The sequence below is a fragment of the Cydia strobilella genome, chromosome 5 (assembly GCF_947568885.1).
Source record: "Cydia strobilella chromosome 5, ilCydStro3.1, whole genome shotgun sequence".
NCBI lineage: Eukaryota > Metazoa > Arthropoda > Insecta > Lepidoptera > Tortricidae > Cydia > Cydia strobilella.
This window is the reverse complement of record NC_086045.1, coordinates 9,110,051-9,126,524: the sequence shown is the minus strand read 5'-3', so window position 1 is coordinate 9,126,524 and position 16,474 is coordinate 9,110,051. Positions and strand designations below refer to the sequence as shown.

The 16,474-nt window shown below is 36.3% G+C and overlaps 2 protein-coding genes across 4 annotated transcripts in view; both read right to left on the bottom strand.

The window, feature by feature from the left end:
- The window catches only part of LOC134741701 (troponin I), a 443,517-nt gene extending 437,053 nt beyond the window's left edge, over window positions 1–6,464 (bottom strand). Inside the window, exon 1 of one of the 2 annotated variants that reach the window (XM_063674591.1) lies at window positions 6,449–6,464. The gene's annotated coding sequence lies outside the window, so the exon portion shown is untranslated. The remainder of the gene's footprint in view (window positions 1–6,448) is intronic. The other variant, XM_063674584.1, reaches the window with a different exon arrangement.
- Window positions 1–16,474, bottom strand: part of LOC134741652 (protein O-mannosyl-transferase Tmtc3) — a 173,400-nt gene that overhangs the window by 100,299 nt on the left and 56,627 nt on the right. The gene's annotated exons all lie outside the window — the stretch shown is intronic.

Below are 16,474 nucleotides of genomic sequence, written 5' to 3'. Positions count from 1 at the left end.
GTCTGCCGTTTATGCATACGCCCTTTTATCCCGCTTTCATTATGCTGTGTAGTACGGCAATGAAGAAAGTGGGTCTCCATGTCTCACTCCTCTTTGTTTTTTTTTTTTGCCTGTGCTCTCTAGTCTTATTTTGCTTGTTGAGTTAAGGTAAATATTTTTGATGATGTCTATGTATGTTTTAGGTAGTTCATATTCATGTAAAGTATGTATACCTACTGCTTCGTTAAACTCTGGGTGTTTTTCTATGCCTTGCTCTATTGTCTGAATATGGTCCATCGTAGAGAAACCTTTACGGAAGCTGGCCTGTTCTACTGTCAGTTGGTTTTCTAAGCCAGATTGAAAAATTGTACAGGCTTGACATTAAGCTTATAGGCCGGTAATTGGAGATGTCAGCGGGGTTGCCTTTTTGGTACAGAATGATAATTTCTGATGTCGTGCATTGATCAGGAACTGTTTTTTGCCTGAGAATAAGATTAAAGAGGTGTGCTAGATAGGTGTGCATTTTTGTACCCGAGGTTCATTTATAATCCTGTCGCTGCCTGGGCTTTTTTGTGCTTTCATTTTCATCGAACCATTTGATGTGTGCAATTTCCTTGTTTTCTATTTGATATGATGACGCTGATAGGCATAAACTTTCCTTCTTTGAGTAAAGTTCTTCGTAGAAGGTTGTCGCTGTTTCCAGTGTTTTACTTCTTATGTTGGTAGTTTTTAGGGTTCCATACCCAAAGGGTAAAAACGGGACCCTATTACTAAGACTCCTCTGTCCGTCTGTCTGTCTGTCTGTCTGTCTGTCACCAGGCTGTATCTCATCAACCGTGATAGCTAGACAGTTGTTCACAGATGATATATTTTTGTTGCCGCTATAACAACAAATACTAAAAAGTACGGTGGGCGAGTCCGACTCGCACTTGTCCGGTTTTTTTTTTCATTTGATTCCAGTTTTGGTATCAAAACTGGTACCGAAACGTATTTATCAAAAATCAAAAAGCATTTATTTCGTTAAATAGTACATCATAACACTCTCATGGTTGGGACTTCCTAGTAAGTATGTATAATACCTGTGACAGGAAGCCCCGCTCTTCCACATTTATCTAGTACATTTGTACACAGTTAACCATAAAATGCATAAAATATAACTATACATATTCATAAATGTGTTGTACATATGTCACTTTATATTATATTCTTAAAGGTTTAAGGCGCCGTCAGTAAAACTAAGAGAGGAACAATACCAAGACTTTCTTTATGTCAGCTTGGATCTTTGATGTAGGTAATTCTTTATTAGTTCTAGTTCCTGCACTAACCATATACGAGATACCTACAATGATACGAGTAATTGTCTACATTACTACTAGACATTATTCGTGAATGGTAATGAAATAAAAATATATACATATGGATTAATTATTTATTTTTAAGTTAAGAATGAATGTTTAATTTGGAATAGACTGAGTAAGAAGCCAATTCCAACGTACATTTTGATGTCATTAATCATTATGTTATTATTCGCCCGTGCCGCTCACGCCGCGCCAATACATGTCCTGTCCTTACAAGTACAAGCGAAATGACAATATATTGTTATCAAAATGTGAGTTCAAATGGGCCTCTAAGTCTCTTATTTTATTAGAGTTAATCCTAGAGGTAATATTAGTCTTAAAACCTCGAACCTGCAATTCCTACATACATACATCGCAGTGAGACAGAATTAAACTTGACGCATGTGACACACGGCTGACAAGGGTTAAGCTTTGTATCTAAGGCTTGCCCAAGCTGTAACCTTAATCAAAAATAATTAATATAAAATCAAAACACGTCACGTTTTAGGCTGTATAAGTCCGGTATTGTTTTAAAAAGATTATAAGAGTACCTACCGTAATAATATGTTAATTATTTATATCAAATTGACATTAACTCCAGTTCACTCGATTTGAAAGCTATTGTTAGAGCATTATAATAAGTCTACGAGTACTTTAAAGATTAAATGAGAACATAAAAGTTAAAGTTAGGAAAATATATTATACATAACTAGTTTGTATACTATGTTTAATGTATATTTATTGTATACTTAAATACGTTACACTATAATATATTAACAATGCCACTAGTTACCAAAAGGCTCGTATTTAACGAAAAGTAAGAAAAACTTCTTAACGTGCATTTCGCTCAATAAATTCGAAAATGTGTCGCGTGCTGCATGTTGTTTCTTGCATGGTGAAAAGCAAACTACAAATAACAAAGTTGCAATAAAAACCAGAGGGGTCAGCGCGCTGCAGTTCCGAAAAAGTTGTTTTAATTTGTTTTTACTGAGAACAAGCTGTGTTATTCCTGCGCTTTATAAAATAGGGGCTCGCAATGACAATACTGTTAAAAGGTTAAAAATACACTCAATAGCAAAGAAAAATGGTATTCTTTACTACTATACAAATACTTACTTCCTCATTATTGGTTTCCTATTTATTTGATGTTAATTATTTTCACTAAAAATCATCAAATATGTATAATTCTAACTAGAAACTCGTATGAGACATATACATATGTATATTATAATATATAATTCATATTATATATTTTACTCATACGACGTATACTTTTGTAAAACAAGAGGAGCACTAACGCTTCGCTCACAAGAGGCTCGGTCAAGACAATCGTGGGAAGACCAGGACTAGCGGTCTTTGCGACTGACATATTAATTAAAAGAAATTGCCGTGTACCAACAAAACATGATCAAGTGAAGGTTGGGGCAGACAATTTTAATTTTAATTTAGACTTTTTAAACAATACCTGCATTCTTGTAGAAAATTTGATTCGCATTGTCTTATAAAAATCTACACCACGATGTACAAAACGCGAGAGTTTAAAGTGTTATATGAAACAAGCTATCTAACAAAAAATTAACAGCTAAAATAATGAAATTTTTTAGTCCAAAAGCTATGTAATGTGCATGAAATAATACTATAGATTCATTTGGCATATTCCCAAAATAACATTAATGAGGTCAGAATCGCGAACAAACAAATTACAGCTTGAAATACAACCAGCTTGATTTATGCATCTATTCAATGAGACCTAGCTGGCAATGCGTCAGAGGCACTAGGTACTTATCTATCGGCTTAATTTAAACATTAAGAAGTCTTTTTCTTTAACTGTAGTATAAAAACGTAAATGATTTGCCTTAAGTTGCTTAAGTTTAGGTATTTGAGCAAACTTTATATCGTTTTGTTTGCAGGTAGTCAAGTTCTCATTCATTATTAAAGTAAGGTAACTAAGTTTCGAAAAGTACCTAACGTAGGAACAAAAACTGAAGATAAGTAAAACAAGTTTTTAATTAAATAAGTACGTCGAGTTAAAGAGTATATGTGAAAACGATAAAGGCTTCTTGGATTGAGAGCGGGGCGTCCGCTCGGTTCTATCGTTATTCCTCCGTCACGTCTACAGCAGCCGAGCTGACAACTTCAAAGAGATTCTTCAAATGAACCGTTTACTATGCTCGCTTATCGAGTAAAGAAACATACACACGATTAAGCACAAAAATGTTACATATTTACATAGTGCACTAAGCACATGTTCACGACTAACACACCTGTATAGGTACGAGTGGAGTATACATACTCGTACGTCCCTTTTGCTCGTAATATATACTTCGTGTGAATAAAATTATTTTGGTTTCAAAAGCTCGCTTAATGGCGAATGCGATAGGGTTTTATTGCGTTTAACATGCTAACAAAACTGCTGCTTGAGGCCTCTTCCAGTCTCTGAAAAAGCCGAGGAGAAGAGCCGTTACGGCAGGATTACTGACGATAAAGTGCGCTACATTACGCGCGCGAACGGGCAAAAGTCACACGATTTAGATGAAAAATGGGTAATATGCCATACCGCACTTTACGTATGTTACCCGCTAGGCTGGGTAGGTTTTTTCTAATAGATCGGTGTAAACAGTTACTTGTTAGCATCTGTTATCTTTTATGTCCAGTGTGTGTCTAAAAGTTAGTTAATCAAAAAATCACGATTCACGATCAGAGATTATTTATTAACATGCGCCCCTGAAAGATTACTATTGTCCAGAAAATGTTCGTTCGTTCGGCAAATTAAGAAACCAGTCTAACGTTTATTATTCATGGCGTCTATTTCTATTAGTGGCACTAGAGATACATGTTCAGGAGAGTGGGAGTGGAGACCATGTGGCGGACAGTAAATATATCAGCCCGACAAGGGCATTCATCTTGAGGATGGAGAACGCCCAACCTTTAAACGATTTACGAGGGGCAATGGACGCTGCTGGTAAACAGCAATGGATCGAGCTCAGCTTGATAAATACCTCCATATTTTTATCTAAATCCCAACAATCGTTGGTTTGTATTCAGCACAAAGACTCATCCTCGCAGTTTGCGACGATGCAACACGCAGACAGGAAATGCAAATCGCTCTTGAGCCATGCATGAGTTTGAAAATGTAAATTGAATGGTCTAACTTAGAATAGGTTCATGAATTAAGCATTCCTTTAAAACTTGCACATTTAAAAGGGGAGCGTAAACAGGATCGCCGGGACGTCCTAATTTAATTTTCAATCTGACGAGCAGACCCTTGTCGCATTGTTGTTCAGTGACGAACGAATAACGGCGTTCGGCCACCGCCGGGTTTCTAACCTTACGCACTTCTTTATACTTAGTGAAGTTATAAAATGAGAGTTCACAGAAAGGATTACATTCGTTTGGGTTTACAATAATATTTGACCGAGCAGATGGGACGTGTACCTACTGTACATTGTATTCGCCCATTTAGATCACTTTCGGTTTTCACTTTGTTAAGTTCGGCTTTGAAAATATATTGCTTCGCCGGTCAAGTATTGAATATTGGATAAAGCGAAAGACCGTTCATTGTTATTCGAATGAAATATGAGCGAAGTCGCTATTTGGCGGGTATTGTCTGTTGGCACAAAGCGGGTGGCGCCATCTCCGAAACGGGAAACTTCCTCCAAGATACAGAATTTAATTTTTATGATTTTGAACTCGGTCCGGGTCCGGGAATACGAGCGCTTTGTCGTCGATGCCCTTTATGTGCTCGAAGTTGAATTTCAGTCAATGGAGACAAGATATTGTGCAGCATTTGTACGAAATGACAAGCACATCTGCAGTGTTTCTGAACGATGTCGGCTCGCTGCAAGATATAAAACGAAATTGTAGAGGTGGATTGTGCCATATTGTGTAACTTGTATTTTTCTGTTGCTGTTCCGAGTGAAATGTAGGCCATTATCGTAAGTTGGCAAATACAATAGTTTTATTGCTCCATTCGACAAAGCTGTTGACAATACGATAGGAAATCTGTATTAGTAGAAGTGGATTCTTTTAAAAACTACGACATTGCCCTACCAAATAAAAAGAAGGGACAGATAAATGACATTGACATGCTCATTATTACATCACATGGATGTTGAGTTTGCTGAAAGGAAAACAAATATCATGCAAGCACCAAGGGTTTCGAAAAGCCGTGTATTGGGGTGGTTCAAATACCACTTTATCTTCACATTTTTTTAAGCACTCTTTTATTTTGTTACTATATCTGTAATGCTTTCTTACAGACTGTGCATAAAATGCTATTTTTAACCTGGTTTCAAGATTAAATACACGCAGTTTAATACGTATCTATATCCATGGAGCTTGAAGCTCCTTTCAACCTCCAAATCATATTAGTACATACTAACATTTTCTCTGACATTGGCGACCTTTTACACCTCCAATGTATTATTAACCATAGAGGCTACGTATATATACATGTCTGTTATAGTAATTATTTAATTTAAGTTTATGATTACCAAAGTATTGGCTGTTGTATGTATAAATGATGCCCATGTATTTTTTATGTCACCATATGATTGTCACTGTTAATGTTGTATAATTTTTTTTAAGAGACTTTGAGGCCTACTTACAGAAGATTGTTTTTCCCTAAACGGTGTGGTAAATCCTAAATGGGGCGGTTATTTTAATTGACAGTCTTGCCTCTGCCTTGCCCGAGATGATTTATAAATAGATTTTTATTCGCTAGGCGTACTTAGTTATAATATTATTGCTTGTAGTACAAATATATATGTGAATATAAATATAAATCACTTTGACGACAAATAGCCTTGTCGGTATTGACCATGCTTACGAAACAGGAGGTCCCGGGTTCGAATCCTGGTAAGGGAATTTATTTGTGTGTTTATCACAATTATTTGTTCTTTAAGTGTTAGTAGCCTAGCGGTAAGAGCGTGCGACTTTCAATCCGGAGGTCGCGGGTTCAAATCCCGGCTCGTACCAATGAGTTTTTCGGAACTTATGTTAATGTACGATAGGTATATCCTTTAATATCTACCTGTTGCTTTTCAGGAAACATAACTAATCCCAATGACCTAGTTTCCCCCCTGGGTTGGAAGGTCCCCAGGCTGCCATGAGCCGTGGCAATAATCTGGGACCAACGATAAGAAGAAGAAGAAGATCACTAATATTTCTTCCTGTTATGAATGTTTTCTATCGTCTAGGATACGAGATACGTCTACGAGTGAGCAAAACAAAATATCTAGGCGTTGCGATTGTTAGACACGTTAGCTCTGCATCATTTAGCACGGAAACAATTCTGTTTATTCAGTCAGAAACGCCGCTTTCCGACGGCTGAAGTCTTGCGAATGCATTGAATTTACCGTTGACGCAGGATTTTGCGCTTTAAATTTGGGCAAAAGTAGGATCGAACGTGAAAGTGTTACAATACTTCTTTGAAAGGGTTATGATTTTAGCAGTCTATACGTTACCGTAAAATAAAAACCGTGTTTAGTGATAACGCGTTATTCCTAGTTAAAACTATGTTTCCGTATCGCCTCGGGTTTTCACTAGTTAAAACTAGAGAATGCAAACCGGTTTTTAATTGTATGGGAAAACCGGTTAATAACCGGTCATTAAAACCGGTTTGCATTCCCTAGTTAAAACTAGTTTTCCGCAAGGCCTCGGTTAAAACTAGTTTTAACTGGGATTTTTTTGTCAAAACTATTTTTCGCAAAGTGACTTGGTGCAAAATACATAAATTAACTATAATTAGTGAAAACTATACCCATGCATTTAATAGCTAATATTCTATTTTAGTCTTTTATAATAATAGAGGGCGCATTTAAAACAATTTTTCTTTTATAGGCTTTCTAACAGCTAAGTTAGTAAGTTGTCATAACCAGAGCTATTTACCTTATAATTTGACATGTATTACGTCATATTATAAGGCAAATAGCTCACCCCCGCCGATCTCTGGTCATCACCAAAGATAATATATAGGATAGAGGGGTACTGTCATAGTAAATTTTGTAGTCACAGTAAATTTCCTGCCATCTATCGACACACAATTAAAACTATATATATATTTAGTAATTGGATAAATGTTTTTTTATTTGTATTTATTATTTTTATATGATTTTGACCCATGTTCTTCCACTGATATGTGTTAAAATTGTTAAATAACAAACGAAACCGTCAACGCCATCTAGCCGAGAAAGGCCAAAGGTGTGTATTGGTGGTAGCGCCATCTGTGCGAGAATCAAATTTTCTTGATTGCCGAGGCACGTTTTTTCCTTAGACTGTATTCATCTTATACGGAGTCATATATAGGTCGTAGGTCTTTGTCATAACGGATTACCAAATGTTCTTATCACAATAAACCCTTGCGTGTTATTTACGTAAACAACCTTAAATCCCTAAATCATCCAAAAAGATATTTCGCTTCCTTAGCAACAAAGATACAATCCTTTGTCATACAGAGTAATCAATATTAATGTATTCTCGTGTTCATCAGATCAGTAACATTTATTTAATTAGTCGTAATGATACATAGATAGCGAACGTTTCCATAGCGACTCCATTTGTCAAGTGTCCTAATAAAATTAAGGCAATTTAATTTGTGTTGCCTCTGCTTCTACGCGCAATTCTATTATTTACGTAAATCTACTGAGGCAAAACTTTTTTGTGTGAGAACCCATAAGTAAGCAGACAGACATCCATTTACCGATTAAAAACCGGCCAAGTGCGAGTCGGACTCACGTTCCAAGGGGGAACGTTTTTGGGGGGGGGGGGGACTGTACGAAAGTACATTAAAAAATCCGTAGGGGTCGGTTCAAAAACTAAGTAATTAAGCCCGTCTCACGCTTGACTGCACATTTGTAATAGGTTTTCCTGTGATATAGATAAAAAAAAATACACACAAAATAGTTCTTTACCTATAGAGGTAAATAACAATTTTGTGTGAATTTTTTTTTTATTTTAGACCCAGTAGTTTCGGAGATTACAAAGGGCCGGGGGGTGGTAAATTTTTGGCTATTTTCTTAAATAACTTCTAAACTATTTATTTTAAAATTACAGAAAACATGGATTTATCTAGCCCCCAAATATCTCATTCAGCCCCCAAAAGTGGCTCCCATGTTTAAAATTCATTTGTTTACGCTTCATGTCCGTCTTTGAGTCACAAACTTATATATGTGTACCCTTCAACTTAATTGGTCCAGTAGTTTCGGAGAAAATAGGCTGTGACAGACGGACAGACACACAGACAGACGGACAGACGCACGAGTGATCCTATAAGGTTCCGTTTTTTCGTTTTGGGGTACGGAACCCTTAAAAGTGCTAATGAAATTCAAACTGACGCTGAATCGATTTTAAGTCGATCAATTCAGCTCTACCTATATATCTTGTCTGCGTGGAGTGACGATACCATACCATATTTCAGCGGTTTAAGACGAAAGTGGACGACCGCGCGAAATCGCTTTTCCATACAAACGTAGTCCTCATTTTCCTCTTTGGATATTAAGTACTATTATTGAAACTACATTATTGAATATATTTTGACATAGTTTGATGTGTGTATATCAATCACAGCTGTGCACCTTTGTTTGACTTATTCATTATTATAAATTTATAAGAGGAAGAAGCTTAAATACTAACTTTGTATGGAATTGGTAACATATAGATAGACAGGCAGTTACTTTTGCATTTATAATATAAGTATAAGTTTATAATATTAGTTGTAGTTGATTTGTTTGAATGGGTGGCGTGCTACGACACAAATACACTGAAACACACAATAAACATAAAAAACCTGTCTTTTATTACCGGAGGCTAAAGGTAAATATAGTAACTGATTAGTAATAGTACATTACGATACAAGTGCCAAAAATAGGAAATTCGAAACGTGTGGCGATAAATTAAAACACGACCGAAGAAAGTGTTTTAAATCGACACGAGTTGCGAATTACCTATTCACACATGTATCGTGCAACGTTTTACAGTACATATGGCCATATGGCCTTTTAAATTTTTGTCATAGTTGCGTAATGTGCTAATTATCGCACTAGTGCGGTAAAGTAGTACCATCTATGTACTGTAAAAAAATAGACGGGCGTTACATAGTTTTACAATAAAACGTGCTTGACACCCTACCTAGCTTAAGTCGTCCCCTTCCTGCTAGTTATACGGCCAAATCTCAAAATGTATGATCATTGGAGATTCAATCTTATTAATTAAAAATAATAGTTAAGTTTCCAATAATCATAAATTATGAGATGTGGCCGTATAGCAGACAGGGGACAATTAGTGTGCAACTTGCGCATGAATAAATTTCAAGTTTTAACTTTTTCCAGGTTTTAATTAGGGTTGCCAGCGATATTGCTGTTTCCAGACACTTTGAGCGCAAAAGGATAAACTAAAATGCGGCCCGTGTCGGGAACTAAGTATATTCTCATTTAATTTGCAGAAAAGCAAAAGGGTGGATTGAGTTTCCTAAATGTTTTCCACGTCCCCTACCAATTTACGTTGTCGCTATTTACCGGGGTTTTAAACGAGGCTCTTCGCCATTCGAATTCAATTTGGCGTTAAGATGGACGGTGAAGCTCACTTGGTATTATTGCACATGCCAACGGATCTACAAGCTCGTATCTGAAGAATGCAATGCGAGAGAAGGCACTGGCTGATGGCTGGCTATGCAAAGTATGCAGTCTGCTAGTCTTCTGGACATTGTCGTTCAATGTTATACCGACTATATCGGTTTCATCGTGAAGTACATAATGTTAATACATTACAATACATTAAGCATTTATGCGTCTATTGTGTGACATTAGTCGTTTCATGGTTAACGTGAACCAAAGAGGATATAATAGGATAGAGCAGTACCGTCATAGTAAATTTTGTAACTACAGTAAATTCACTGCCATCTATCGACACAATTAAAACTAAAAATTAAGATGTATAAAATACGATAAAATGTATTTATATATGGATAAATGATTTGTTTATTTGCATTAATTAGTTTTATAAGATTTTGACCCATGTTCTTTCACTGATATGCGTGAAAATTGTTAATAACAAACGAAACCGTCAACGCCATCTATCCGAGAGTAGGCCAAAGGTAGTGGCGCCATCTGATCGAGAATCAGATTTTCTTGATTTTCGAGGCACGTTTTTTCCTTAGACTGTATCCATCTATTACGGAGTTATATCTATCTTTGCGTGAACGTTGCATTGTAAACAAAAAGTCTTCGAGTGTTTTTAAAAATCATGTACTTACTGAAATAACGAGTAAGTACATTTTGTACCTACTATCTAAAACTTAATAATTATTAAAAAAATCATGATACGTCATAGTCATGAAAAATAAAAGCTTATATCGTGGTAACTATCTCCAGTTTTAATGGTTTTCTATTGTACAATAAACGGCGGAATCGACATAAAAAACAAGATCTCTACAAGTAATATTAATATTAATATGTGACGTTTTCAACCAAAAGGTACCACATTGTCGCTTGTCGATAAGGTTGATTTCAAATTAAAGCTATATGGAAATAGCGCCTTATTGACAACCGACAAAAAGTACCCTTTTGATTGAGAATGGCACATATTTCCTAAATTTAATTAAATACACATGTGCTTATTAAACAAAGAGTGCCCGTTATGATATAATAAAAGCCTGATAATTAGAAAACCGCATACCAAAAGTTATAGGTATTAAATACTGAAGGTTGTTGCGAGCATAGTCAAAGACAACCTTGAAATATAAATCTTATTAAGAGCGAGGCCATGACTTCAATATTAAAGCCAGTGGCCCGGCAACAAGCGGATGGCTCGTTCACCCTGTCTCCGACAATTACTACCGTCCAGAATGGTTTATTTCCTGTCTTAAAGCCACTCGGCTGATAAGCGCAGGTAGTTGATACCATCGCACTTAGAATCACGCAATGCTTAACTACCTAACTACTGACCTGACGTTCTTTATTCATCGAGAGGGCGAAATCTAAGCTCCGCCGCAAACAAGCTAGGCTCATACATATTAATGTTTTATTTACATTAACGCCGTTGGGAGTACCGTCACTTTAATGTGTTTGCGGCAATTCTGCGCCCACCTGTCGAAATTGTGACATAGTTCTGGAGTCGGAAACACTGAGAATATACGGCACGTCTCTGAGTATACATTAAGTCGGATGGCGACGATATTAACGCGTCTGGATGTCTAATGAAATACCTTACGTAAAACATGTTGCGAAGTTACGCTGTAAAAATTTACATTTGGTAAATGTGTAAGCAGGCACAGAAATTGTGATAAATATGTTAAGTACCTTCAATAAAAGCCACCCCCCACATTAATTCGAGACACTAAGTGCTGATTTAATTAATAAAGATATTAAATAGACACCAATAACATAATCATGTATATACAAATAACATGTGTATTAAGCGCGATATCTCAAAGTGGTAATGTAGCGGAGCGAGGAAAAAATATCTTCTTACCTACATCCTCTGAATTGACGCCTTTTCGCAATTTAGGCGTAAGCTGAGAATTTATTCCGTGCTCCATTGCGGTGTACCATGCCTTTTGTATTCTACATTTACACTATTTTTATCACCACTGTGTTTTTTCATGAGGGGAAAATTAGACAACATATTTTTCCTAAAATAAAATCAATAATAATAAACAGCGATATAATTTAATTAGACAATGTAAATCCCTACTTCCCAACCGGGAACTAGAGATATTTTAATAACTGACTAACTAGTATATTTTTAGCTTGAAGAACTTTGCTACCATTAGGTGGGCAAACCTATCAGGCGCGCCAGTGCAAACAGCCTTACCCCCGGGGTCAATTAACCAATGCACGCTTCAATTACAGACGTGAAGGATTTTATCGATCTGTTTGCGAGTTGGAGATGGTTTAAAGTAGTTGATCGAGAATATTGCAAGACATGCGGTACTATCACAATTAGTAGGCACATACATTAGATTTGTTTATGAGCGTTTTAGCATTTATAAAAAAACATCTTGAAAATTGCATTTGGTCGCTTTTAGTAGAGCTAAATTTAATACTTGTATATGCGAGATTAAGTAACAAGTTGCGGACTGTGCCACTTCATTGTGCTCTTCTTTTAACAAAGAAGTTCATTAGCAACTTATCTACTGCAACTTTAGTCGACGTATATAGCTCACAGTCCCCACGGTTTAATATTATTACGAAAAGTTCGGACAATTTGTAAAGTCGCATTTCTTGCCAATTTTTATATCGTTAAATAAAAGAGGTAGTTTGAGAAGCGGTATCGCCAATGGCTAATGGAATTAAATTCAAACTACGCTTGGCTTGGTTCATCTTTTTAAGTTGCCAGTGGTATTTAGTTGTAAGTGCAATTTCCGTGGCGAAGAGGTTGGTTTTAAAAGGGGGATATTGACATTAGTCGAGAATCCGGCGAGGCTGAGTTTGTTTGTCGACTCCACTTCCAGGATTAGGTAAGGGATTTCCTGGTAGCACAGAGTCATTCAGCTGCCGGGTTATTAGGGAAAGGACGTAAGAAAATACAAGGTTTACACGTTTTGACTTATTGTTTGTAGGCATGGGGTGTTTTCGTGTCGTGGGGTTATTAAAGTGTTTTGTACCGTGCTCAATTGTGTTGCGGTTTCTCACGTTTTATCCGATAAAGGTAACGTTCGGATGGCAATTACAGCTGCATTACTTTTACGACGCTGTGCTGTACTGTTTCTTTATAAAATTATTGACGGAATGAGCGTTCTTACTTCTTATCGCGACAGTAATGTGGCGGCGAACGTCACTCATTTCATCAAGGGCATTGACAGATACAGTGGCGACATCAAAAGTAAGTCCGAATGTTTAAGGTGACATACACACGTCACCGGAGGCAAGGATATTAATCATGTGGATATTCTGTCAATAAGATTTATGACTGCAGTTTTCTAGCACGAAACTGCATTATTGTAGTGTTTTATTTTAAAACATTATGTAAATATACGGCGTAAAATGCGTGTAATATTTATTTTATAGGTTGGATTGGACCTCGATTCGATAATTGACTAAACGGGCCAATTTAGCTATAAAAAATAAAATGTATTTATTTCAGCCCATCAGATCCATATTTTGTTAGTTAATCAGAAAACTTACATCCTATGTTAGTACTTACATTAACTATTAACTACTAGATTTTGCCCGCGACTTCGTCTGCGTGGAATTAGTAATTTGGGTACTTACCTACCTTAATCAAATCTGCTTTTTATTCTACCCTTATTTTCACCCCCAAAAGGGATAACTATTCGTTTAATATGCATAATCAATAAACATTCTTTATTTTTAACGAAACTTCTTATAATCCCTTTTTTTGTATATTCACTTCTCTTCCACTTCTCCAACATCTTCGAGTTCTCCAACTTCTCTCACTTTTCCAATCTATTCAACTTCGTAACTTCCACTTCCCTTCCCATCTCTCTTTAAATCCAATCTGCTTTTTGTTTACTCCCCATCCCCATACAAACTTTCACCCCCATCTCATCCCTTAAAGGCATGGATACTTGGTCAAAAATACATAAACATTCTTTATTTCTTACGAAAACTTGAATGTTAAAAGGCTTGTACTTTTTAAGGTTTCGTACCTCAAAAGGAAAAAGCGGAACCCTTAGGAATTAGGATAACTCGTGCGTCTGTCTGTCTGTCTGTCCGTCTGTCACAGCCTATTTTCTCCGAAACTACTGGACCAATTAAGTTGAAATTTGGTACACATACGTAAGATATGTAACGTAAACAAATGAATTTTAAACATGGGAGCCACTTTTAGGGGGTAAATGTAAAAAAAAAATAAGTTTTTGAAACTATATCATGTTACATATCAAATGAAAGAGCTCGTTAGAAGAATCTCAATTTTTTTTTGTAATATTAGAATTTAAATAGTTTAGAAGTTATTTAAGAAAATAGACAAATAATGACCATTCCCCCTTTATCTCGTAAAATTTTAGACCCAGTGGTCTAAAAATTTTTTTTCACAGGAATGCCTATTAGAAATGTGCAGTCAAGGGTGAATCGGACTTAATTACTTAGTTTTGATCCGACTCCTACGGATTTTTTAAAGACATCTCACGTTTCACATAAAAAATTGGTACATTGTTATAAATTGTGTAATGTAACTTGGAACGCGAGTCCGACTCGCACTTGGCCGGTTTTTTTTTAACGAATTTGTTGATCCCCTCTACAAATTTCCTATCCATTTTGTATAACCTTAAGGGATGATTACGGGGATAATATTAGTATTTTATACAATCGTGATATAATAGAGAGCTTTTAAGTCGAGTACCGTGTTTAAGCAACGAAGCTTGCTGAGTTATTAAAAGGTTGATATAATTGGTCAAGCAAATCTTGTTAGTAGAAAAAGGCGCGAAATTTTCTATGGGACGACATCCCTTCGCGCCTACAAATTTTTAAATTTGCCGCCTATTTCTACTGACAAGATTTGCTTGACCAGATACATAATAATCAAAACATGGCATGTTAATGCTGTGAAAGTTGAAGTTTAAAAATCTAAAAAAAAAACGGAGAGACGCAGGTAGTTACTGTACAGAAAAAGTCATAACATTGAGGCCATAAAGCAAATAAACACGCGGGCAAGCAAGCATTTCAAGTTTAATTTTTCTGCAAACTGCTAAAAAAGAGCCAGCTGCTATGCTAGATAATTAGATAAGCGCTCTGTGCACCGGAGACGACGTTGGTCTCTCATTAAACTCCTTTAAACAGTTACCGACTGGAAATGTTGCACTATTTTCTTAACAGGGGACACTGAAAGGTTGCAAGGTACTTACAACGGCCCTGAGTAATCAAAGTAAGTAATAAGCTTAAAGTGCATACCGCTCCCATTTCTTTATGCTAACCGTTAATAACATGCTGACAAAAAAAAAATTAGATGCTTAGCAGAAATGTGTGTAAGTATGTATCCACGGCAATGTGTTGCGCGCGTTACAGACTTGAGTGTCAGTTACTTTAGCTTTAGCTTACAAGCGTTGACAGTTACTTTAAAAAGCTCGTAACTTGTGTAATGCTTTACATTGCGGGCCGAATTATTTTGTATGGTTAAAATTTTCATTGTATTTCGAAGCGAAATTTATCTCAAGATACTTCTGAGGTCCTATGCTAGCACCGTTTAAATTTTCGCCCTTTACACACTTTACACACTGTATAATATCCGTGTTACAACAACGCTATTAATGACTTTTTACGAAATGTAAATAAAAAACAATTAACTACTTAGCCATACCCCGAAGTTCACGGAGTTTAATTTTTCATCTATATTTCGTGCTTTAATTTTAACGGCTATGCCAAGCCTATCATACCTTACCAGCATTACTATCATCGGTTTTTAATTGTTTGGTGGATTTAAATACAGTGTGTAGTGTGTTAAACCAATACGGGCAATAAATCAAACCAGCCGGGCTAGCACATGATTGGCGCGAGAGTATCTCGCCGCGACATAGACTACCCGTCCCCCTTTAATTCATACAGTTAGTAAAAGACGGGTAGTCTATCTCGCGGCGAGATACTGTCGCGTCAATCATGTGCTCGGCCTACAGACCAGACATAATTTAATCATTAATTAAGAAGTTTTTTGAAGTTACACTTAATTATGACCCCGTAATTATTTTGACATGACATGACATCTCAATATTATGAAAGCTGCTGTTTCCGGTCTAAACATTAGTATGAATAACTGCATAAGTATTTTAGGCCCCATTAGATTTTATACCACCATCATCGTCGCCATTAGGGAATCCTTCGAGAGAACCTTTACCTTCATTAGGGTTAGTGTGCGCATGGGTTCCTTCACTATTCTTAAGACACGACATTAGTTGGAAGAATGTTAATGTTTGCACATGCTTCTTCATAATGACGATGCTTAGCCCTTGTTTCAGCGCATTGTTTTTTTATAACATTTAATCTTTTTATTATTAATTGATTACACCATTTCGGTTGCTTCTGTTTTCAATGTGAAAATATAGTTATAATATTTGAAGTTTTAAGCACTTGGTCACATTTTCTACTTACTAATTTTAATCTTAAGTAATCTTTTGCGACGAACGAAGTATGGGATGCATTCTGGTGCGGGGTACGACCTGTGTAATTGTGTAGTGCAGTCACATCTCACCGAACCTGTGAGTTTAA